The sequence below is a fragment of the Talpa europaea genome (genome assembly GCF_964194135.1).
Source record: "Talpa europaea genome assembly, chromosome: 14".
In the NCBI taxonomy this organism is placed as follows: Eukaryota; Metazoa; Chordata; class Mammalia; order Eulipotyphla; family Talpidae; genus Talpa; species Talpa europaea.
The window spans coordinates 55,471,941-55,495,634 of record NC_140082.1 but is presented as its reverse complement, the minus strand read 5'-3'; the positions used below and the strand labels follow the sequence as shown (position 1 = coordinate 55,495,634).

The 23,694-nt window shown below is 48.4% G+C and overlaps 1 pseudogene across 1 annotated transcript in view; it reads left to right on the top strand.

Moving 5' to 3' along the window:
- The first annotated feature begins 3,634 nt into the window (after nt 1-3,634).
- The window catches only part of LOC311184184 (patched domain-containing protein 3-like), a 30,507-nt pseudogene continuing 10,447 nt past the window's right edge, over nt 3,635-23,694 (top strand). The window contains exon 1 of the transcript in view: nt 3,635-3,843. The product of the transcript in view is annotated as a patched domain-containing protein 3-like (transcript). The remainder of the gene's footprint in view (nt 3,844-23,694) is intronic.

Genomic DNA, 23,694 nt, shown 5'->3' with positions numbered 1-23,694 from the left:
AGCTTATTGATTGAAACATGTTACAGTTTGGTAAAAGTTTAAAATATGTAAATTATGATTTTAGAATAAAGGTAATAAAAATTTTTCCCCACCAATCCATGCCATGCTTTCTAAGATTTCTTTCAAAAATCCAATGTTTGGGCCTCCCTTGGTGGCGCAGCGGTTGAATGCTGGGCTGTGAAGCTGTTGGCAGCCTCTGCAGCGCTGGTTAGATCCCAGGCAACCAGTGAGGGTCTCACCTGATGCAACAGACCTCTCCTGCCACACCCGCTGCTCCCCTCAGCAGTATATTTCGTCATTCAGACTGTTCTGTTCCCTGCTCTGGCTCTGGTGAATTCTCTGACCCTCCCAGCATCTGACTGTGCCCAGTGCTTGTATAAATAAATATATCTTAAAAAAAAAAAAGCCAATGTTTAACATTCCTGAGTATACAAATTCTCAATTTTTTTCTAATACTGTGTAATCATTAATAACTGACAAAATTTTGGCTTTTTCTAAATGAAGAGTAGGTTGCTCTCTTTTGCTATTTAAGTACAAAGTATAATTTCAGCAAGGCCTGGTATTCAAAGCCTTTTCCCAGCAGGTGTCTCTCACCAGGCCTGGACAAAAGTATTAGCAGGTTTGCTCATCATCTGAGTTGCCTGGCAGGATGCTAGAAAATACTTGAGAAATCTGAGCTAGTTGTCTTTTTCAAAAACACTAGGGAACATCAGCTTAAAGGTTTGTTTTTTCTTCCAGTGACACTAAGCAAGTTTTCGGGGGCTCCAGAAACAGCACAGACGTGAAGTGAGAGCATTCTGACTAGAAAGCCAAAAGGAACCCTGAAGATCAATGTCTGCCCTGAACACGCCCACCCCTGGGGTGTAGAATGAGTGTTTCCCACTAGAATGCGACCCAGTATCTAGGCTGGCGGCTTCCTTTGGTGTCCCTTGAAGAAAGCTGGCTTAAGCATCAAAGAGACTGGAGCAGAGCCGGTTCCAAATCAAGGCCTCCAGCAAGTAGCCAGGCGCGGACACATCCTGGACAGGTCTTATCCCTCCCAACTTCTCCTCCCTCTAAACCCAGCCCCAGGCACCTGGATGTTCTTCAAGGCCAGTCGCTTTTCAATGGAGTGAATTTGGTCCAGGAACTTGAGCAGCCACTTCTGGCTGCGCGCGCTGTCCTCGGGGTCCGCGGTCTTCAGGTAGTACTGCAGCCGCATGGCCTTGGCTTGCAGGAGTAACCGGCTTGTCCCCGCGCCGTGACCTAGGACGGTTTCTCCCCAAGAGGCCCGCCAAGTAGAGGTGCACAGCGGAGGTGTTGTAAATAGGGAAGGTGATGCTTTTCAGGTCCATGTTGTTATTTTTCTGCCAGATGAACAGGAGTGGGTTGGAGGGCATGCAGGTGCTCTGGTACCTGGCACACACCTGAGGGTAGAGGACCTGGGTTCCATCTCCCCAAGGCGCAGTCAGCGTCTGCACCGCCTCGTCCTGTTGACTAATTTCTGAGAAGATGACTTGATCCAGAATATTGGCAGTGTTGGAGACCACCAGTATGGAGGCGAGTTGACCTCGGTGCTGGACTGAAATGGGGAGAAGAGGTGTGACGCGTTGGTGGAGAAATGTGCCTGCATGAAGCGCTGCTCGGCTTTGCCCGGGCTGCCCGAAGGGGTGTCCTGCTCCTCCAGGTTTTCTTCCATCTCCCTGGGCAGGGAAATCTACCTGGTGCCCAGGACAGCTGCCAGCACCAGGGGAACCGGCAGGAGGAGCCATAGAGGTGAGTCCACAGCCAGCCCCATCCTCCGGAAGCCCTGGGTGAGCTGCTGCTCCAGGCCATTGGATTGGCAGCGGGGCCTCCCAGGGGGTGGCTGCTGCCCCTGGGCTTCCGGGTCCAGTGAATCCCCTCTCTCAGACGGCGGGCGGGGTGGGTCTGAGGAAGGCCCCGAAGCCCGGCTAACGTCGGGCTCCTGCCCCTCACTGGACACCAGGACCTGCTCCGGCTGCCCCGCGGAGGCGGGGAGCTGCAGGAGCCCAGTCGCCACCTCAGGATCTGCTCTGCTCTCAGACTCTGGCTCGGGCCAGTCCTCCTGCTCTGGCCTCTGAGCCCCTGAAGCCTCCCCTTGCTTGAAACCCCCTTGGGGAGCAACCTTGGAGGAATGGACACCCATTTCCGGAAGGACCGACCAGTTGTTCAACAGGAGGCCGAGAAAGCAGTGACTGGATGTTGCGCCCAGTCCCCTCCGCTCAGCGGCTTCCGGGAGGAATCCACAGGGAGGCTGTGCCAAGGGTCACAGCTCCTGCAACCTTTGACCTCCGCTGTGCATGCTGGGATGCGGTGGGGGGCTGCGAAGGGGGTCCTTTGCTGGAGAGCCGGGTCTTTCCAGCTGGCCTAGTGGACGGGAAGTGGTTTCCAGCCGGGTCTGCGCTCCCACCCTTAGGATCCCCCTGCCTGAGGGGCCTGCATTTGCTACACTGTTATCAGTGGTGGGGTTCCCTCCTGTGGCCTGGCAGGGGTGTTGATATACCCGCAGAGAGAAGCAGAGGCCAGGACAGAAAAGGAGAAGGAGGCTAGAAAAGCCCAAAGTGAAGACCTGCCGGGGCTTTTCATTGCATTTATTTTTTTAGATTTGTTTATTTTTATCCAAGAACTGGGGTACAGGCCAGATGCGCGGATGGTGAGAGGATTCACCGGAGACAGAGCGGGGAGTGGAACAGGCAGACTGACTTAAATACACTGCTGAGGGGAGCAGCGGGCGAGACAGGAGACGTCTGCCGCGCCATGTGGGACCCTCGCCTCTGGCCGGGGCCTGGGACAGCTCCACAGTGTGGCGCTCAACCCGCTGTGCCACTGGGGAGGCCCCACTTTTCATTTTAAAAGTGAAGAAAAATCGAAATACTAATAAAATGCTAGTCATGAAAGTTGAAGTAGTTAGATTACAATCACGAAAAGTGGATATTCAGAAGAATAAAAATTATCGTAGATAAAGAGGTGACCACATAGTGACAAATAGTTTGATTAATGGGGCAATCTGTAAATGTGTGGTGATTGTAGTCTCAAAATATGTTCTTAAAATTCCAGAGCAGAAGAAAATAATGAACATTACCTTGCACGTGCATAAATTAGAGACTTGATAAATGGAGAAAATCAGTGCAATCCAAATGACTAAAATCAAAAATGAAAGATTACCATGGATCATTCTGAAATTTAAAACAATTATAAGAAATTACTCTGAAAAATGACGTGCCAACAAATTGTGCACACTGGACGAAACAGAGAAATTCCTTGGAATTGCAACAGTACCAAGGCCGAATGGACAGACCTCTCTCTAGTAAGAGAATGACTCAGTCAAAGAAAAGCCTCTTTGAGCACGCTTTTAACTGGGCTTTGGAAAGGCGGGTGATGTACAGTTCCTATTATAAGGAAATCTGCCTTGCATTTTCCCATGGTTGCAATCTCTTTGCATTAATAGTAATTTTTTTAATGTAAATAGAAAAAGCTTTTTCATACAGTTTCCAGATTATAAGACTACTCTATCCAAGAGTTTATGGGAATATCTTTTACAGTCTCTTAAAGGAGAAGTAGATTTTGAATGTTGGTTTTCCATAAACTCATGGTTGAAAGCGGGAGGGGCTGCTGGCCTGTTGCCTTCGGGGCCATGGACCTTTGGCTTCCCCGTGAGCAAGGCCACCTCCATCCTGGCTGCATTCACTGCGTCCAGCCCGTGGTCGTCTTCAGGGTCATGGGCTCGCCTCTGTGTGTGCCCACACCCATGTCTCCTGCCTTTGTCTCTGCAGGCCGGCCGGGCCATCGCCGGCGTGATGGCCCTCGGCCCCTGGGCCTTCTGCGCTTTGCTGGCGGCCTTCGGCCCGACCCTGGGGCCTCTGCCGCTGGCCTGCGCCAGTTCTCCACCCACTCCCAAAGGCCCTGGGCCCCTCCTGCCTGGGTCCCCTGCCTGCCAGCCCAGGTGACCAGCGGACCCACAGGAGTGCACCTGGCCGTCTGCGCGGGACCCCGCTGCCCCCAACACTCACGCATAAACACGCTTAACCGCAGGCACACACAAAGACACATGCACACACAACACGCACACACACACAGGGCCAGCTCGGGGCGGGCGGCCAGCGCAGCCCAGCACCCCGGGCCTTGAAGCTGGCGGGCAGCTCGGCGCCCACCCTGCCTCCACAGGCTGGCGCGGCCCGCCTCGCTACTCGGCCTCTGACAGCCCAGGCGCCGGCAGGCCTGCATCCCCAACCCGGCCAGCGGCCCCGCAGGGCCCGAATGGACGCTGGCCGCCGCAGCTACAAGCGGCCCCCTCCTCGCCGGCCTGCGGTCTCCTGGCCCAGGGCACGGCCTGCCCCCAGCCAGCAGACACCAGCCCCCATGGCCCTGCTGGGGCCGACCCAGGCACCCAGGACCTGGGTGGGCACTGTGGGCGGGCGCCCAGACACCGGCGGGCGGGTGGTGCCGGCCAGGCTCCAGGAGAGAAGGCTGGTTCTGGCTGTACTACTGGGGGGCCATGGGTTTCAATTTTTTGGTTCTGGGGCTGGCAGTGGGCCCTGGGTGCGCCTTTGGCTGGCCACTGTGTGGTTTGTGCTGTGTATTTCTTGGGCAAGCTTTGGGGTTGGGCGACTATTTTTGGAGTATCAGGACTGGGTAGAGTGCTGTGGATTATGGCAGACTATAGGAAGGTGATGACAACAGCTAGGAAAACAACCCAACTGTTTCAAACACCGATGAATCTACCCATGTTGGGGTTTGCCTTTCATTTGGGTAGAAAGCAGGATGATTGAATTTAAACGGGTAAATTAATCCTTGGAAACCTGGGCAGGGATGAAGGGGCGGGGGCCACAAGTACATGGTACTCAGGGCCAGCCTCCTATCCCAGCGGGCACCTCCCCAGGAATGGCCAGAAGTTGATGAAACCCTATTGAAGTTGGTGCAGGCCATATACAAAATAGAAGAGACTTTAGATAATATAGTGCCGGTGAGGCAGCAGGGGCTGTATGACGGGTGGTTCTCATAGCTCTGTGAGAGTCTAGGCACAAAGAGTGATCCAGAATCCAGCAACTGCAGGATTAGAGGCAAGATCTGCAACAGTGTTTGGTGATTCTTGGGTAAGAAGTTCAGAGAAACCAACCCACCGTTATGAAGACGCCAGACTCCTTCTCAGGAGAGGAGGAGAGGGAGTCTGGCCCTTTGTCCGAGTGTCATCCAGTAGTGGCAAACCAAGCTGCCACCTCAGAGTTGCCAGACTCCTCTGGAGAGGAGGAGAAGGCGGCTTCATGTTCCGACTCCCCGGGTGTTGTCTCAGAAAATGAAGCCAAAGTGGCCCATGGCCCTGGGGTTGAGGCTGCTGATACAGCACAAATGACAGAATTTACTGCATACCGACCATACACCCAGGTGGAACTGGTGGACTTGGGCAACAATTCTGCCAGAAAGCAGGGCAACTCTTGGCATCCTCGCTGCTACATTTGAGGGACGTGGGCGTGGAATGGATTATTTGTATGGCACAAGAGATGGAGAGACTAACCTCAGTGAATTACACCCATCCTGAGACAGAGGCTGCAGAACAGCCGGTGGTATGGCCAGGGCAATCATTTCCTGCTGGAATGGATAATGGCTGCCATACGAATGGTATGGGCTGATGCAGGAGATGTGCCGGAGACAATGAGCACATGACAGACATATGTCGAGCTCTACATGTACTTCAGGAATTGGGGATGTGGCAGGCCCTGTTCAATGTGAACACTCGTGGTCCCAATGGTAAGCATTTCACAGCAGGGATGAGATATTTGGTGTTAACAAGTGCCCTGTTGTCCTCATTTGGATTCCCTCATGGCAGTTCTTGCACCCTATGTGGAACATCAAATACACAATGTCACAACAACGATAGCTAGCTTGGGTGAAGTCAAGAGCCAGCACTCTCAAACTCAGAAAGGGATATGCATAATTGTTGAACAATCAAGAGGAATGCCGAGGAGGGCAAGGAAGCTTCTTCGCATCACACAACCTGTAAAAGTTACCTGGAACCAAATATGGACATTTAGTGAGAGCAGGTGTAGATCACACTAAAATACATGTGAAGCTCAGTGCATACTTGTTAGAATTACGGAAACAGCTTCAAGAAGACCAGAGGCTCACACTGTTGAGAAGGACTGCAGGCCTCAGGCATGAGCCCTCCACCTAGAAGACCACCTGCTGCCGACCCCGTCCTCAGGCGATGGCCTGAACACTTTCAAATAGGTTGAGGGCCAAGGAACCTGTCCACAGGGGATGGGCAGAGACCAGAGGCCACATGTGGAGCTTGCCCATCCTCTGGTTCCCGACTAATGTGCAAATGGTTTTAGCTCTGGTAGACACAGGAGCAGAATGTACTCTGCTCTATGGAAATCCAGAAAAATTTCAAGGGTCTGCTTACAAACATTTGATGGCTATGGAGGCCTGAGTGTCAAGGTGACAACAGTGAGACTATCCCTGGGGATTGGGCGATTACCCCTGAAGGAGTATAAAGTATATGTATCGCCCATCCCAGAGTACATCCTGGGAGTGGATGTACTACGTGGCTTATGGTTAGAGATCACAGTGGAGAGTTTCTCCTTAGGGTGCGTGTGATAAAGGCAGTGGTGCGAGGACACTCTAAGCATCCGCCCATACAACTGCCAGTCCCTAGGTGAGTGACTAATACCAAGCAATCTCGGCTGCCTGGAGGCCACAAGGAAATTATGGGCACAATATCAGAATTAGAGAAAGTGGGCATTGTGCATACTGTCCACAGCCCCTACAATTCGTCCATGTCCAGGCAGTCCTGTGGGACCCCACTCTGCAACCTGTCTGTTGGCCATAGTCCTGGCTGCCTTTATGTCCTCGGAGGTCTGCACATGGACGGGGACACCCAGGGCTCAGATGACATCTCATTTAGAGCAGCTGCTGTGTAGATGACAAGCAAGCACTAGAGGGATTGCGGGGTCCCAGAGATTTCAGTCCAATTCCTTCAATGTGGATTCAATCCCCACCCATATCCACTGAGTCTTCTGAACAGCAGCTGGGCTTGTCATTTTCACAAGCATCAGTATTCTTCCCACGGAACAGAAGATTTCCATCCATTCAAATGTCCTACCAAAAATGCAGTTCCTTGAGGCCGAGGTCTCCAGTTTGTTTGGTTTTGTTTTTTAGGTCAAGTCGCATCCCAGCGAAGTAGTTGGGAGAGCAGAAAAGGGGTCTGGTGCGGCAGCGACGCCCCATTTGTGTGCTGTCTTGGCCAGTGAGGGGAGACTCTTTCCACACGGGGGCAGCAAGGCACCATGTCCAGCCTTTGGAAGCAACAGCTGGGCTCTGGTTTCGACAGGGGGGAGGGGCCTCTGAGGGAGGCAACTGTCATCCCTTGGGACAGAGGCAGCAGACACTGAGATGACACAGCGGGGACGAGGAGAGTCAGCGTGGGGTCCATCAGAACAAGTGTGGGATCCAGACACCCCACCGGTGATGAGGACAGCCCAGCACACATGCCTCTGGATCATGCTCAAATGTGTCTCAGTGCAAGTGAACACGTCAGGGAAGCCAAAACAAAGCAATCCAAGAGGTGACAAAAAATCCACAACGTACTTTCCTGGGACAAAAAAGTAAAGCAAAGACCCGTGGGCACTGCTATCTCCATGGTCACATCCATGGCTTGAATCTACTGGTAAAAAGCTCTGGGGTGGCCCAACGGATGGCCAATCAGAATTTGCCCTTCCCTTGTTCCCAGGAAACTCCTGTGACCACCCCCCCCCCCGCCCCCAAAGCCAAGAACAGATTTAGAGTCAGAAAGCAAGAAAAAAAGTTTCTTAGGAGCCACCTTCCTGCCCAACTGAGCCCATGCTTCTCTCAGCCCACCTTGTGCCAAGCCACTGAGTCGATGCTCCTCCCTCCCAAGGCCACCCACTTGTGACTAGGCAACCCTCTCTCTCCACAATCCTGCACCTTCCAGGGACAGTTCTCTTGGCGTACTGGTGTCTGGGCCGATGTCCAGTACTCTCAACTCCCTCTTTGGAGTAAACCTAACCTCTTGGATGGAGATAGATTTAGAGATAGAGACAGAGTTCTCTCTCTATTTAGCATCTGTTCATTTATTTATGTTTTAAGATCTGTTTATTTTTGCATACAAGAGCTGAGGTGTAGGCCAGAGGAGCTGGGGCGTGAGAGGATTCACCAGAGACAGAGTGGGGAGCAGAACAGGTGGATCTACTGAAATTGAGGGGAGCACCTGGTGAGACAGGAGAGGTCCCCTGCACCATGTAGGTCACTCCCAGGCAGGCAGTGCAGCCAAACTGGTCCCGTGCTGCAGTGGCTGGTGATAGCTTGATGGCGCTCTCTTTGACCCCTGTGCCACCTGGGAGGCCCCTCTATCATGTATTTATAAAGAAAATGGTTCCTCCGCAGGACACGGGGGGCCATCCTACAAAAGCCAGAGCAAACATTGGTGGGCTCAGGGAGGCCCTCTGGAAGGGGACTCCTGAGACAGGGGCGGGGCCAGGGCAGAGGCGCCCGCTCTGTTGTGCTTGGGCATTCTGGGCAGACAGATGGAGGGAAGACATCTGAGACATCTGCGTGGGACAGGGGCCCCCACAGCGCTGTCTGTTCACAGAGCTGGACAGCAGCTTCCTCCGAACAGAACGTGCTGGAGTCAGCCCCCTCCGAGGAGGCCTGTGGGACCGAGCAGAGACCAGGCACCCCATGCACAGCGCTCACTGTGTCTCCAGGAGCCAGAGACTGCCTGGTCCCTTTATGGAGAGAACTTGGGCTCTGGGGCTCTCCTGAGTGTGTGAGCCAGGGTGTGCATGAATGTGTGTGCGCGTGTGTGCGCGCGTGTGTGTGTGTGTGAGTGGGGAAGATGGGGGTGGGGTGTGGGCCTGGCCATGGCCACGTGAGCCCATGGGGGGCAGCCCCCCGCCCCCCGCCCCCCTGCTGCACTCGGGCCAGCTCCCGCCCCTGGGTCCCTGCGGAACCTCCCGCGCTGTGACCCCGGGGCCCGCGGCAGAGGCCCGGGCTGGTGAGCCCAGAGCGGCGCGAGCAGCGCCTCTCCCTGGAGCCGCTGATTCCGGGCGGCCATCGGCTCCGGGGGGGCAACCGGGAGGCTTTTCTCGGCGCATGTCGGGCCCGAAGCGACGCAGGGACCCGGCTCCGTCCCTGAGCGGGAGACCCTGTCCCTGGCTCTGCTGACGCTGACCCTGAGCGCGTCACCCCCACCTCGCCTCTCCCTGGGTGCGGGCTCCGGGCTCCTCCAGGGCCCAGACCCTGTGGCTCTGAGCTTCTGGCCTCGCTCCACCCGCCGGGCCCCGCCTTCCTGGGGCGGCCCCGGCCCCGCCCCGGCCCCCCGTGCCCCGCCCCAGACCAGCCCCAGAACCGCCCCCTGCACGGCCGCCACACCCCTGGCCACACCCCGGCCCCCCTCCCCAGCTCCACTCCGCTGGCCCGCCCCGGCCCCGCCCCGGCCCCCCGTGCCCCGCCCCGGCCCCGCCCACCGCCCGCCCGCTCCCCCGCCCCCCCCATTCCGCCACAGCCCGGCCCGCCCCGCCTGGGCCTCTGCCCGCCCTGCCCTGGCCCGCCCCTGAGGCGCAGCACCCCCATCCCGCAACTCTGGGCGGGCGGAGCTTCGGAAGCAGAGTCGGGCTTCCTGGGCAGGGCCAGGGCCAGGCGCCATCGTGCCACCCTCCTCTGGCCTCAGCGCAGTTCCAGACGCTCTTAGTGGGGTCGTTTCCCTGAAGACTCTTTCCCTCTGGTCGCTGTCAGGGGAGAGAAACACAGCTGAGCTTCGTTGTCGATTTTGTGCCCTGCCACCTTCCTGATTTCATCTTCTCCAAGTTTTTTTTTTTTTTTTTTGTGCAGTGACACAGAGACTTGGAATGAAAGCTTGCTGCTGTTTCTACCACATCCCGGGTCGTCTGCCACACCCGAGGCAGCAGGTCTATTGGTGGGATCTCCACACACAGCCTCTTCCTGAGACCGGAACCCTCAGCAGCATGGCCCTGGAGGGATGCGACCTCGGCCCTGGCGGTGACTTCCTGGGAAATGCCGGCTGCCTTTCTTCCTGCCACCATCCTGTTGCCCAGTGAAGACAATCAAGGATTGACTCTGATATGCGCTTTGATTAGATCAGCATGCTCCAGAGAGAGCCGCGGCCACCTGCTCTCTCACAGGCATCTGATGGAGTTCAGACTAGACAGGAGTGATCCCTGAATGGCCTTCACTGCAGACCCTTCAGGCCTGTCTCCCTGGCAACTCCCCCTCCCCTGGCCTCTGGATTCAGCTCCCCTCACCCTTCTGGGATGGCTCAGTCTCTGACAGAAATGGCATCCTTCCATGCCTCTTCCAGGAACCTCCTGGAGTAGGAATTGAACTCAGAGCAAACGAGTTACGCTTCAGAGGAGGGGTGCCTGTGCACATTCCTAAGCCGTGGGCAGTGCCTTTTTTCTCATCTGCAGCCCTGGCCCCTCTCCTTGGCCCTCCACCACCCTTGTCAGTGTCTTCTCTGTTCTTCTGGAGAGGCCCCCTGGCAAGGAATTGACTGTCCTTTCCTTCACACGCACAGAAATCTTTCATAGCAGAGCACACTTTATCTCTACACAGGGATTCCCAGCAGCCGTCCTCCAGCGCAGATTTGAACTCACCCACATTGCATTGTGCTTTCTTCACACCATTCCATTGTGCATTTTCCTTTTTTTATAATAAATTTTATTTTTATATTTGCCATAGAATTGCAACCCCCTTATTTTGACTCCAATCCCTCCCCTCCCGCCCCCTACCCCCCATAGAGTGTCTCTGGTTCATAGTTTTTTGTTGATTTTGATTTTCACTTTCTTATAGTTATTCATTTTCCTGGTCCCTTATTTAAGTTTTCTAGATTCCTGCTAGGAGTGAGACCATCCGGTATTTTTCTTTTTCTTTCTGACTTATTTCACTGAGCATGATCCCTTCCAGCGCCATCCATGTTGCTGCAAATTGCATGTGTTTATCTTTTTTGAATGCTGAGTAATATTCCATGGTATATAAGATGTGGTACATATATACCATTGTGCATTTTCAACAAACTATCCCAGGGGCCTACACCTAGGACCCAATGAGTGGTCGTCATGGTGTTCACATGCTCATCCAACCCACAGGCCCATTTCAGCTCCCGTCACCTTCCCTGCCCGCGTGATCAGATATTAATTCCATTCAGATCCTTTTTTGTCACTGCTCCTGAGACCTTTCCTCACTTTCACAGGGATGAGAACAAGGACGACTCCTGCATGGGTGGCCTTTTCTGGGTGGCCTCTTTCAGTCAGGAGGTCTTCACGTTTAGGCCTACTTTTCTTTCTACCTTTTATGTCTGTCAGTTTTCCACTGGCTGTATTGACAGTGTACGCTGAAGACAAAGCCTGTCAGCCTCAGTGCTTTGGCCCCTGAGGTTCTGTCTGCTTGAAGGGCCTGTTCCCTCACTTTATTCCCCTCCTCAGAGGGGCCTTCCCAGGACACTTTGCTCAAACACATCCCTTTCTGTCATCCCTTCACCTCTTTTTGCCCTCTCTCCATCACACCTTCTCTTCCCTACCTGGCGTGGCTGCTCCCCACACTGCACGTCCTTACCCCGCAGCTCTGTGGCCTTATGGGCAGGTGGTGCTCGCTCCAGGTGGCTTGGCCTTTCCTCCTTCTGGGTGGACTGGACACCTTCAGCCCATCCTGACAGCCGTGAGCACAGAAGATCTTGCCACCTACGTGTGTTGTCTTCATTGACTTCACAGTGTTGGGCAGTTTCCATGGTATCCATGGGTCTCCTGGGGATCCCCAATCAGTGCAGGTTCTGACCCACTCGGCTGCTCAGGAATGCATGAAGCCGGACCTCTGTGCTCCTCTATGCCCATAAAGCAACCTGCCAAAGCCTGACAGTTTTCCAATTTGCAGCAATATGGATGGAGTTGGAAGAGGGTACACTGCAATAGGGAGTTTTAAAACAGTCAGCCTGATGTTTTATGATTTTCATGTGCCACTAATTCTATGCCAAGTCAGTGATAAAATCCTCATCCCTGGTGGGATTGACCAAACATGTTCCATTGCTGATACCATTAAGATGAAGGTAGAGGTAAGAGCAAATCAATATTTCAGGCTGGAGAACTTTGTCTGTAATCAAAGACTAAGCTTTAGGGTTTGGCTGCTTGAAAATCTACAAGCCTGAGATCAAAGCACCAGATGACTGTTTGAGACCAAATCCCCAGCCCTTTGATATCCAACAGTTGGGAACTGGACATAGGAAGTCCCTCTTGGTCTCAAGGGACATATATCCCCATACCCCTAAGACAAGGCCAAGGGAAGGAACAGCCAAGAAGGAATTCCCAAAGGGCAAAATATCTGCTCTCAAAAGGGAGGCTGGTCCAAGTTACCCCAAAGAGAAGTGCGAGGTCATATAATAACCTGTATGCATTTGGAATCATTAGCATGGTGTAGGTTTTAATATTCCATATAGCTGTATGATGCAGTGGCTATGCATTTTAATATATGATAGGTACTCTACACATCCTATATAAATATGTCATAATATGTAAATCGGTCACAGTTGTTAGCTGTATGTTTTAGAAATATCATAACTTCACTAAATTTTTATCTGTCCGTTCTATCAATTATCGAAGTGTTTATCAAGTTAGGAATTGTCTTATTTCTCATAATTCTGTCAAATTTTCTCTATACATTTTGATGTTATTATCATACAAACATTTAAAATTATTGTATTTTATACACTATTTTTCACATAAAAATGTCCTCTTTGTTTCTAATAATGTTCCTGCCTTAGAGTCTGGTCTTTATTAGTCTATGTATATTTAACTTTCATTTAACATACATATGGTATTTCTTTTATGATTCTTTTGTTTGCAAAATTTTTGTGTCCTTATATTTATGGTATTTCTTATAGAATTTGTGTCTTTATGGACACTATTTCACTACATGGTGTACATTTACATATAATGAAATTATATTCAGATGTGTATTTAAGTATTTTTTTCCTCAACTTCATTATAAGCTCATGTCTCTGCTTCCTTTCTTCCTTATTATTATTATTTTCATCATGATTATCATCACCATTAATACTCCCTCTTTCTGGGTTTTTCTTTTTTTTTTTAAGATTTATTTTATTTTATTCATGCAAGAGCCAGGGCACAGGCCAGAGGTGTGGGGGTGAGAGGATTAACCAGAGACAGAGTGGGGAACAGAACAGGTAGATTGACGGAAGTACACTGCTGAGAGGAGCAGCAGGTGAGTCAGGAGAGTCTGCTGCACCAAGTGGGTTGCTCCCTGGCCAGCTGGGGGATCAAATTCGTGCTGTGGAGGCTGAGGATAGCTTCATAGGTTGTGTCTTAACCCCTTGCACCACCAGGGAGGCCCAATATTCCCTCTTTCTTTTCCCCCCTTAGCTTACTAGTTACATGTTAGTTGTCTATTATTTTGTGTCTCTCTTAGTGGTATTACCTTAAGAATCATCAACTTATTTGAATCAAATAGAAAGCTTTGTTTTTGTCACTTCTCTTATATATTAGACACTTTTACTGGGAACCAGCAAATAAACTGGGATTGTCTGGTGAACTTTAAGAGACAGAAAATGGCCATTTCAACGCAGCTGAGAAAGCATGAGAGAAGAAGAAATTCACATTTCCTTCTCCTACCAGGTCATGCTGATTGCAATATACTGTACTTAGTGTAAAAATGGCTTGTGGGGAGTCCTTACAGGTCACAGCCGTGCCTCAGTCCACATCCAACTCTGGCAAGTCAGCTTGCTGTAGAGTCCATGCAACAGACAGCAAAAGTCACTGGAACCTGTAAGTGAGAATTGTCTTGACAACTTTGACAATTTTAGCCAATTGCCTTCAAGCATTCATGTCTATGTGACTGCAACACTGAGATTTTTATGTGAGGGATTATTGTCTCTCTTGGATGTAACAACTGCAAAATAAATTGCCAGATGAAACAACAGATTAAAGTAAGATGTTTCAAATTGTGCTTTCAAAATTGTATTCTTTGTGAAAAATTATCTTTGAGAAAAATACCACATCAAAATGGATCAAATTTTCAGTGTTTCTACTTTAGTACATCACAAGTAAAAATAGCTTAAAATATTTCAGAAGTCACAACTAATACATACCAAAGATATTCTTTTAAAAAGTAGAGGGAACCATTGCTTCATAGTGCTTTATCCTAACTTGACTAGATAGAGCTGTTTCTCTATCAGCCGAGAACAGCAATACTAAGAGGTAAACACTTTCATCACCTAAGACACCTACCTTGTCACTCACCAGAGCTTTTGAAAATCTGTACTATCACATTTATCAATATGGTCAGTAAAAATAACACATGACTATTTATTAAATTCTGAAGGCAAATCAATCTTTCTCCCTGAAAATATAACATTATGAGGGACCATAGAAGTTATGTCTAGAACTCTGCCAACTGTTTCTGCAAAGGGTGAAATGATAAATATTTTAGGTTTCACAGACTCTGTCATGATCATGAAACTCTGCTATAGAAGCACAGAAGTAACCACAGATAATAAATAAATAAAATGAACGGACATGTCTATCAGCCAATAAAACTTCATTAACAAAAATTAAAATTGGGCAATTTATGGGATGATTCCTTTCCTTGCCTGCCAATCCTTGATGTATTTCATTGAACACAGGACGTTGCTGAAGCCTAAAGGCATCATAACTTGTCCAAGAACACCTAGTCACCAAGTTGTCTTATGACCACTCCTCATTAAAAAACTTACTTATACTTAAAAAAGAGAATTAATTTCAGAGCAGTCCTTCAGACTCAATTTCCTCCACGAAAATATTGATAATGATAGAATGCATCTGTCCTTTCATAACATCTACTATTGGCACCATGGAAGTTCTGAAGGAACAAGTGCTCTTGTTCAGGTTGTAACATGTGTGTGCTGACAACAGGCACACCCAGGTTGTGGTGCACAACCAGAGGTGTGAGTGTGCACATATCAGGGTGACTGCTGGCTCAGTGGCACTTGGAGTAATACAAAGAGCAAAGAGATTCTGCAACAGCATTTGTGACATTATGTTGGGAGCTGTCAGTTCCTTTGCCTTGACAAATTTTGTCCAACAAATACCAAACTGAAGTGTTATTAAACTTTATTAAGAAATTAATTTATTAATTATTAATTAAATCCTAGACAAAATTGACAAGGTCTCCATCCTTATGCATTACATTCTTGTACGTCTACATCTATAATTTTGAATACTGATAAGTGACATTAAGAAATAAAGTTAAGGGGGCCTCCCTGGTGGTACAAGGGATTAAGTCTCAGTGCTATGAAGCTATCCAAAGCCACTACAGCATGAGTTCGGTCCCCCACCGGGGAACTGACCCACATGATGCAGCAGACCTCTCCTGACTTCTCAGTGCTCCCCTCAGCAGTGTATTTCAGTCAATCCACCTGTTCTGCTCCCCCCTCTGTTGCTGGTGAATACTCTCACTCCCCTGTCCCCTGCCCATTGGCTACACCCCAGCTCTTGTATGCATAAACAAACAAATCTTAAAAAAAAAAAGAAAGAACTCTAAGGAGAGAGTGTGTGATGGGAGAGGAAGATGGCTGGGGAAGTACTCCTTCAAATACGGCCCCCGGTGACATTAGCAAGCCAGCAAGAGGTCATCCGGAGAAGCCCTTTCCAGGCTGTGTGAGGAGTATGAGTAGAGGCGACAGGTTAGGAACAGTGGGAAAATTAGGGACCCTCAAGATTAGTGAGTAAATTGAAGCTCAGGCCTGGAAACTGGGGTGTCCCCTGTCTGAGTTGCTCTTGGGAAATCTCTCCAATTGCTGCAGCTGTTTGCCAGGTCAACCTCACTCTCCATCCTGTTGTCTCTTTGTCTATCACATCAGGGTTCCCCCAAAGAGTACAGGGTTCCTGTACTCCCTCACCCCTCACCCTCAGAATTGTCTTCTTCTTTAGCTATTCACTCATATAGGTATTTCCCTTTGCATGAGGAAGGGGACTTTGCTGGTTTCCTAGAACCACCAAATCAAAGCACAATGGGCTGCAGCACCCCACCCTACTGTGCCCACACATGTCCTTCCTGTGGGAAGCCCTGATGGCTATGTGTTTAAATTTGCTCTTTTTAGTAGGATGCCAGTCCAATTGGATCAGGGCTCATGCTAACAGACTCATTTTAACCTATCACTACCACATATGTCTCCAAACATAGTTACATTCTAAGGTCCTGGGGTTAGGGCTTTCACATGAATTTTGAAGGCATTCAATTAAGTTCACACAGGGACTTAATGGTCCATGACCCCAACTATCTGGAGGAAGGAACGGGTGCTCCTTTGCAGTGACTACACACACCTCCATTATGTGCAGGATAACCAGGGCACACACCAGGCACAGAATGCCCATTTTCAGTGTAGGCACCAGAGAACCCCTTCCAAGGTGAATCAACCAAACTACTCTTTTCCCAAGGAAAGAACTTTGCTGGACAGAGATGTCTAGTTGACTCTTGGCCAGGAGGGCATGTGTTCTAAACACTGTACCAAATGTACACCTGGCTTCTAGCAGGACCCTTGGGGAATCTGTGTCAAATAAATGAAAGCTCCCAGCTTTGGGCAAAGAGGAAACTGCAAAGCCACTGCTCAAAATTTCTGTTCAGCAACCCAGGAGGACACATCCAAATGTCCACACAGTGAAATCTTAAAAGTTTTCAGAAAACCTTCAACCAACTCCATTGTGATGAGAGAACTGCCAAATAACCTGACTTTCATAGTTTACGGTATTGTCAGTATGCCAAGTTGCCAGTGTGCTAGCTGCTGAATTCACACCATGAGGGCTTCACGACCTGCAAGTCACCTTGTCATGGTTTTGAAATTAAACTATTGACCAAAGTATAAAAATCTGCAGCCGTGGGCAAAGGTCGACTCACACAACCAGTTGACCTCCAGTGCTACCAGGCAAACCATTTATGTTCTGAGACTCACTTGTCTCACTTACCTTCTTTTTAGAAGGTGATACTGATTTTAGAGACTAAAGGGAGAAGCTGGGAAGATTGCATCTTGGAGTTTAATCCTTCTGAGGGCCAGCTGAGACCGATGACTTGAACATGAAAATACAGTGTCATTACAAAAGTAAAATGCAAACCCAAGTTGGCATTCTGCATTCATTCCTGTTCCTCATGAGGAAAGCCAAATTACCGGAGCAGAAAGTAACACATTAACACAAAGGGGAAAAATTAATATTTTAGAGAGAAATTTTTCATGATGGCATCCATTTTACACAATTTATTTCAAATGACAGTCAAGGTAGCTTCTAAATGAAACATCAGGTCTGTTCACAGCTGCTTCATCAGTATGTCTCTATTATGTCTCGTCCTCAAGTTGCTTCCAGCCCATCAGAAATAATTTAGGGCCTCCCCCGTGACGCTGCGGTTGAGCGCTGGGTTGAGAAGCTGCCTGCAGCCTCTGCAGCACCAGTTCCATACCCAGCTGCTCCCCGGACACCAGAGGAGGGTCCCACATGGCACGCAGACCTCTCCTGCCGCCCTGCTCCCCTCAGCAGTGTACTTCGGTCCTTCTGCCTGCTCTGCTCCCCGCTCTGGCTCTGGTGAATTCTCTCACCCTCCCGTGCTTCTAACTGTACCCCCAGTGCTTGTATAAATAAATAAATAAACAAGTCTTAAAAAAAAAAGAAAGAATTTACCCCGAGTCAGGTTTTAAGTCAAGGATATCCACCAGTGCACACTGCTTTGCAGTGATGATATTGTTTTAAATGCAGGGGACCAAAAAGAAATGCATGGAGATGTTAAATGCAATTCAGGTTCTTGTCCTGCATTTTTAACTTTCTGCCAGGAGGAAGACTTATTTCAAACCCGATTCATTTAGGAAGTGAGACTTTCTCAAACGCCCTCCTGTCGACTGCAGCTGGACGCGTCAGGACACTCCTCGTGAGCTCCTGCAGTGGCCCGGGTTCTCCAGCACATTCCCCAGTGCACTCAAGAGGGAAGACAAGGTCCCAAATCTGCTGCTCCTCAGACTCTCCCCGAGGACCGCTGTTTGCAGGAAGGCTCCAGAGGGCCGGCGGGGCCAGTGTCAGTCGGGCCCCTGGCTGGACTCTCTGGCCATCCTTCCTCGTCGCATGGACGGAGGCCACTTGTGCTGCTGGCCTGAGTTGCCCTGGCTGGAATTCTCTTTCCTCCAGTTTCCCTTTTGTCCAGATGGCACGTCTCCCTGTGGTGCTTGACAATGAGTGATGCTCTCAAGCCCTGCTCTTTCACACCCTGTGGGTGACCTATCACTTTTCATGGGTCACCTTTGACCTGGGAGCTGACAGTTTGATTGTGATTTATGAGTATCTTCTCTGAATAATTAACACAACAGGTGGCAGCATGATAATTTTGATTACCCAGCAGTTCATGAAAACACAACAAAGCTGACTTCATTTTCTGAATAAGAGAAGGACAACAATTAGAAATTCAACAAAGAAATGCTTTTATGCCAACGTTCTTGCATTTTGTCCTTCACACAGAAGACTTAATTAATAGGCCTGCGTTCTCCTTAGATACCAGGAAAATGTAAGGAACTTCTACTCTGTGAGTATAAGAAGACACTTTTCAGCACCACATGACTAGAATTATTTTTCTTTCTTTACTGAAGTCTTGATTAATTGAGTTATGTCAGATCTGTCCACCAGATCATCTTTTAGCATCCCCTTTGACAATGGCTGTTTCCCGGGGAAGAATTGATGATCAAAGGAGGTTTGGGACTGCATTTCACTGTTTGTAAAGCATGGTGAAGTGATCCATTCGACCAGTCATATTTGTAAATATTCCCTCTAAAGGATACAAGCCCAGCTTGAAAATCCTCCCCTGCGAAAAGCTTATTTTTTTTTTATTTTTGAAAAGCTTATTTTTATTTTCAAGCCTTCTCGTAGGAATCTGTCTTTTTGAAAGTGCTATTTTTACATGACCCACAGCATTTTTAACTTTCTTCTCCAACTTCAGTTTTGTGGGAGATTTTTCTCCAAAAGTCACCACGTGGCCTTTATTCAAGACAATGGTGACCTGCACTCTAGAGGTTATAGTCCAAACACCCCACTCTCCTGGGGATTGACATTTATCTCCAATGATTCCGTGGTGCGTTTGAGGAAGGTGCCTACCTTGAAGAACACCTGATGCTGGATTTTTGAGAGACTAAATAAAAATCAAGTCTGGTAAGCTTTATCCCCCACTGCTCTCCATTTAATCTCTGCCCAAAATGGACCTATGTGTTACTAATGAAATGGAAGCACACAGGCCTCTGAATATGTGACAGTCCTGCCTACCATCCAGTGCTGGGGCGGGGGGACGTGGGGGCACTCCCTTGCATATGAAATGAAGTTTTGTAGGGCTCCACAATGGTAATATTACAGGCTTATCATTTTAATTGACTTTTTGGCATATAAAAATATTCCTACAATCCTGCTTTACATTATAGTTTAATAACAGCTTAACACACATCTACGAAATATTCATTTCTGTTACATTCATATTTTAAAATATCTGATGGAGAGCCTGGTTAATAGATAAAGGAGAGTCCCTAGAATATTAAGGACCCTTCCTTAGAAGAAGACTTTCCTCGCTGGAAAGTCAAGGACAATTACCATGGGGATCACAGATTTCAATTCTGATTTTTTAAATTCATAAAGGCTCCCTGGAACCCAAACATGGAGACCATGGTGGGTATTTTTTCTTCCCCCACAGCCATTGTCAGCTCCCTGTTTCTGCCCCAAGAGCCTCACCAAACACAGACCTATTCCGAGGAAAGTAACAGACATACCAGAGCCACTGATGTCTGTGTAAAGGGTGATGGTGATGAGCTCTGGGAACACCCCGCCCCAGAAGCCACCACATCCCCCTTTGGGTGTACATGCCATTCAGCTCTCCACCCACCCTCAGCTTTGCAGGGGAAGTTGGGAAGTTTACTTTGAAAACACATCAATTTTTAAATTAATTATCTGGAATCAAGCAGCCATTAATTTTGGCCATAGACTTTTTGATTAGCAGTTCTGACCCCTTTTGCCTTTTGGCATCTCCTATACAATCCGATGACAAGCCGGGTAACCCTTGACACCTGATCTGACACAGAGTCACACTCTGGCTGGTGATCTGCCATCTTCAGCAATCCTTGGTTACCACGGGACATTCACCCCACTTCCGCCCGCCTCTGAGAAATGCCGTTGCCTTCTGCCAACTGGCCTCTGCAGAAAACTTACTTCCCAGGGAAGGGAAAAATCCCCCCCGCTAATGCCCCACTTTATGCTGTTACTTCTGTTTTACAAACTTTACGCTACAGCATCGCCCATATTTTGTGCAGTGCACACAAAGGTTTCTTTAGAAAGTGCTGATGCTAATTATACATTTAATTTGCATTTTAATTAGAATGGTAACAAATTAAAAGCATGGCAGCTGGAGAATTTTGAACACTTAGCAGAGATTTGGCGTTAGTTGCTTCATTTTGTCTTTATCTTTTTTAAATTATGTATACATGCAAAACAAACAAAAACAAGAAAATAAAGCAAATGAGCCACATCTTACATTGCACTTCTACAGAATGTGTTGTTCCCCTCCACTCTGTTTCCTCTTCTTGCGTAGAAATAGATCCATGTGCGTGATTTTCAATGGCTTATCAGCATTTCTCATATCAAAGTTACTAAATCGAACGTCTTATTATATATTCAGCTTATTCTATTATTTCACTGTTATAACTAATGATATGATGATAATCTGTGTAAATATACCTTTAGACATATCTGATTATTTTTTTAAGATAGTAAAATTGCTAAGTGAAAGGGCATGCACAACTTTTTGGATTTTGCTGCATATTTTCAAATTGCCCTCAAGAAAGATTTTTCCAATTTGCCCTATCTTTGAGTACGAGTTGGCTCCCCCACACCCTTGTCAACACCAGGCATTTGCATTACTTTCAGCCTTAATAAGATGTTTTCATTATTATTATATATTTTTCAGTTTCCCACATATCATTCTCTCTCTTTTTTTTTTTTTTCTATTTTTGTCCTTTCTCACCTACTTGGTGAGAAAATGCAGGTTGTGAAACTAGAAACTGTCACTCTCTGAACTAGAATTCCTTTCTCTAGAGGCTCAAAAAGCTATTTCATAAATAAATGTTTTTCAAGCTCTCTGATTTTAAGCATCCCAATCACCACCAGTCTGTCGTAGGCCTCAGGCCTACAAGGAGCTTCTCTCAGCCAAAGGAGAACCTGAATATATGCGGCTTTTCTTTGTATTCCCTTTGGTGGCCTGTGCCTTCGGGATGTCTTTGAGATGTTTTATGCTTTTTGTAGCTGGAGTATTGATCAGGGGAGCAAAAGGGAGTGATAGCGTAGCAAGAGGAAGCCTGCTTCTGGGGTCTAAATGGTCTGCCCACACTTAAATCTCAGGAGTGTTGACACTTGTCTCAAACCTGATGCCAAAGAAAACCTTTGTCTCAGATGGAAAAGAACCACCATAATTTGAGTTCATAGAGAGCATAAACTATATTTTGAGATATCTGTAACTCTAAAGTCATAAAAAAAATCTATTACTTCTAATAGTGACAAAATTCAACTAGTCTAATACTATTGTGGCTTATCATGACTGCCATTCATTAATTGAAAGGCACGCTGAGTGACTGTCTACACTGACAGACAGACCTCAGGCTACGGGTCCCAGTAAGGACAAGGGCATGTGCCAAGCTCTGTGCTGGGGATTTACAGCCCCCATAAGTGTCTCTGTGACTCTCTGAGAACTCTTTGTAAACTGTCAACTCAGCATCAAGTGGCTGTTATGACCTCTTAGTGCTTACCACAGAACACTTGTACAATATCCACATGTATTTTCCATGTGCCTTTCCAAAAGTCAGAGTGCTGGTGAGCTTTTGAACCTACATAAATACCATATTTTTCAGATCATGTCTGTGCATGTCCAAGTCATGATGCCCATTATTACCTGTTCTCTAAAACCCACTTTCACCTAAACCAAAACTAAGAATTAGTTTTTAGAATTTATTTGGATGAATGTTTTCGAAATATTATGAACAGTAATTTTTAAAAGGATTTCTGCTAAGACTTCTCATTTACAGAGAGAAGTGAAACAGGACCTTCTAGTACCTCCTTCAAGGGACAGGCAGAGGCTCAGGAATTCATGTGTTCCCAAAACCAAGCCTTGAGACTCAAGGCCAACCAACCTCTGCTCTTTATTGCATACTTTTCCTAATTAAAAACATATGTAACAAAATAGCTAAGATAGATAAAAATGTGTAAGAAAAAAATACAGTTCAGGAAACAAATATGAAATAGAAACTATAGGAGATATTATAGGTAAGCTTCCAGGTCAACGTGATAAAGTTAATGGTTATTATAGAAGTAGCCTCCAGTTCACAGAAGTTTTTCCTAAAAGGAAATTTAAAAGTCTTTTTCCCTAGAACCTTATACAGGAGTACAGAATGATGAGACATCAATTTCAGGCTCATCTCCACAGGAGAAAATGGAAGTCCCTGAACCCCAACCTGACCACATGTGTGGCCACCCCACGGTCCCCTCCACTGCTGATACTTCCTCCTGAGCACACCAAGATCAACCCAAGCTTCTTCCATGTCCTGTAGCTATAATTTTAGAGAAGGGGGGGTTCCAATATTTGTAGACACCATTTTTAAATTATTTTATTCAGAAAGCTGAGCATGTTTTGGGCTGAGCACAGGGGCCCCACATCTGGACAACGGAGACAGTGTCTTGGCCTGGTTGGAGAGTTAACTAGGACCCAGGGAGTGAGGACGTTGGGTGCCCCTTCTGAGTTCATATGGGTGAAAAACCATCCCTCTGACCTCACCCGCTGGATAGCAGGAGGGGCTGTTAGGGTGAGCTCAGAAGTAGGGGAGGAAGCTGAGGCCTCTGGCAGGGGACAAAGTTAGGGTGTCCCATGGGGTGCCTATTTGTCATTTCCAGTTGAGGGCCTGGTGGTAAGGGGAAAGGGAAAAGTACTGGTGCCAGGCACTATTCACCCCTTTACGATGGCCAGAGGAGGATCTTTGAGGTGGGGTGGCAATTCCTGGACTCAGGAGCAGTGCTGGAGGTGAAATTATGTCTCTCCTCACCACCGGAGCCAATGGGTTCTGCAGCGAAAAACTCAGATGGCTTCCTCCCCTGTGAGTCTTTGGGCTCCTTCCTTGACTTGGCATCCAATATCCTCTGTGAAGAAAAGAAAAGGGACGATCAGAGTAGGAAGGTACAGAGACATCCAGGTGGAGGGAAGGAAAGACCAAGCAAAGGCAGAACAGAACTTTTTCCACAGGAAGATGCTCTCAACACCACATTCCGGGAAAGGGGTGCCCGCCAAGACCCTCCCAGTCACCCTGGGGGCAGCATGCACCACTATGGTGGCCAACCTGTGTCCCACACTGATTAGGAAGCTGTGGGACACGGTTTTTATGGACAGTGACCAGGGACTACGAGAGGCATTCAGGGGTGGGAGACTACCTAGGACAAGGAGGACCAGGTAGAGCCTCTCAAGGTGGATGCTGCAGAGAGGAGAAGGCCCCAGAGGTGAGAAGCTGATGGTGCCTTGTGGGCTCAGCCGAAGGGTCTCCCCAGACTCACATTTCCTACAGGGAACAAACAAGTCATCTGGGGAAAAAGCAAGATCAAGTGAGGTGGCAGGAGCAGCTTCTGGCAAGAAGGG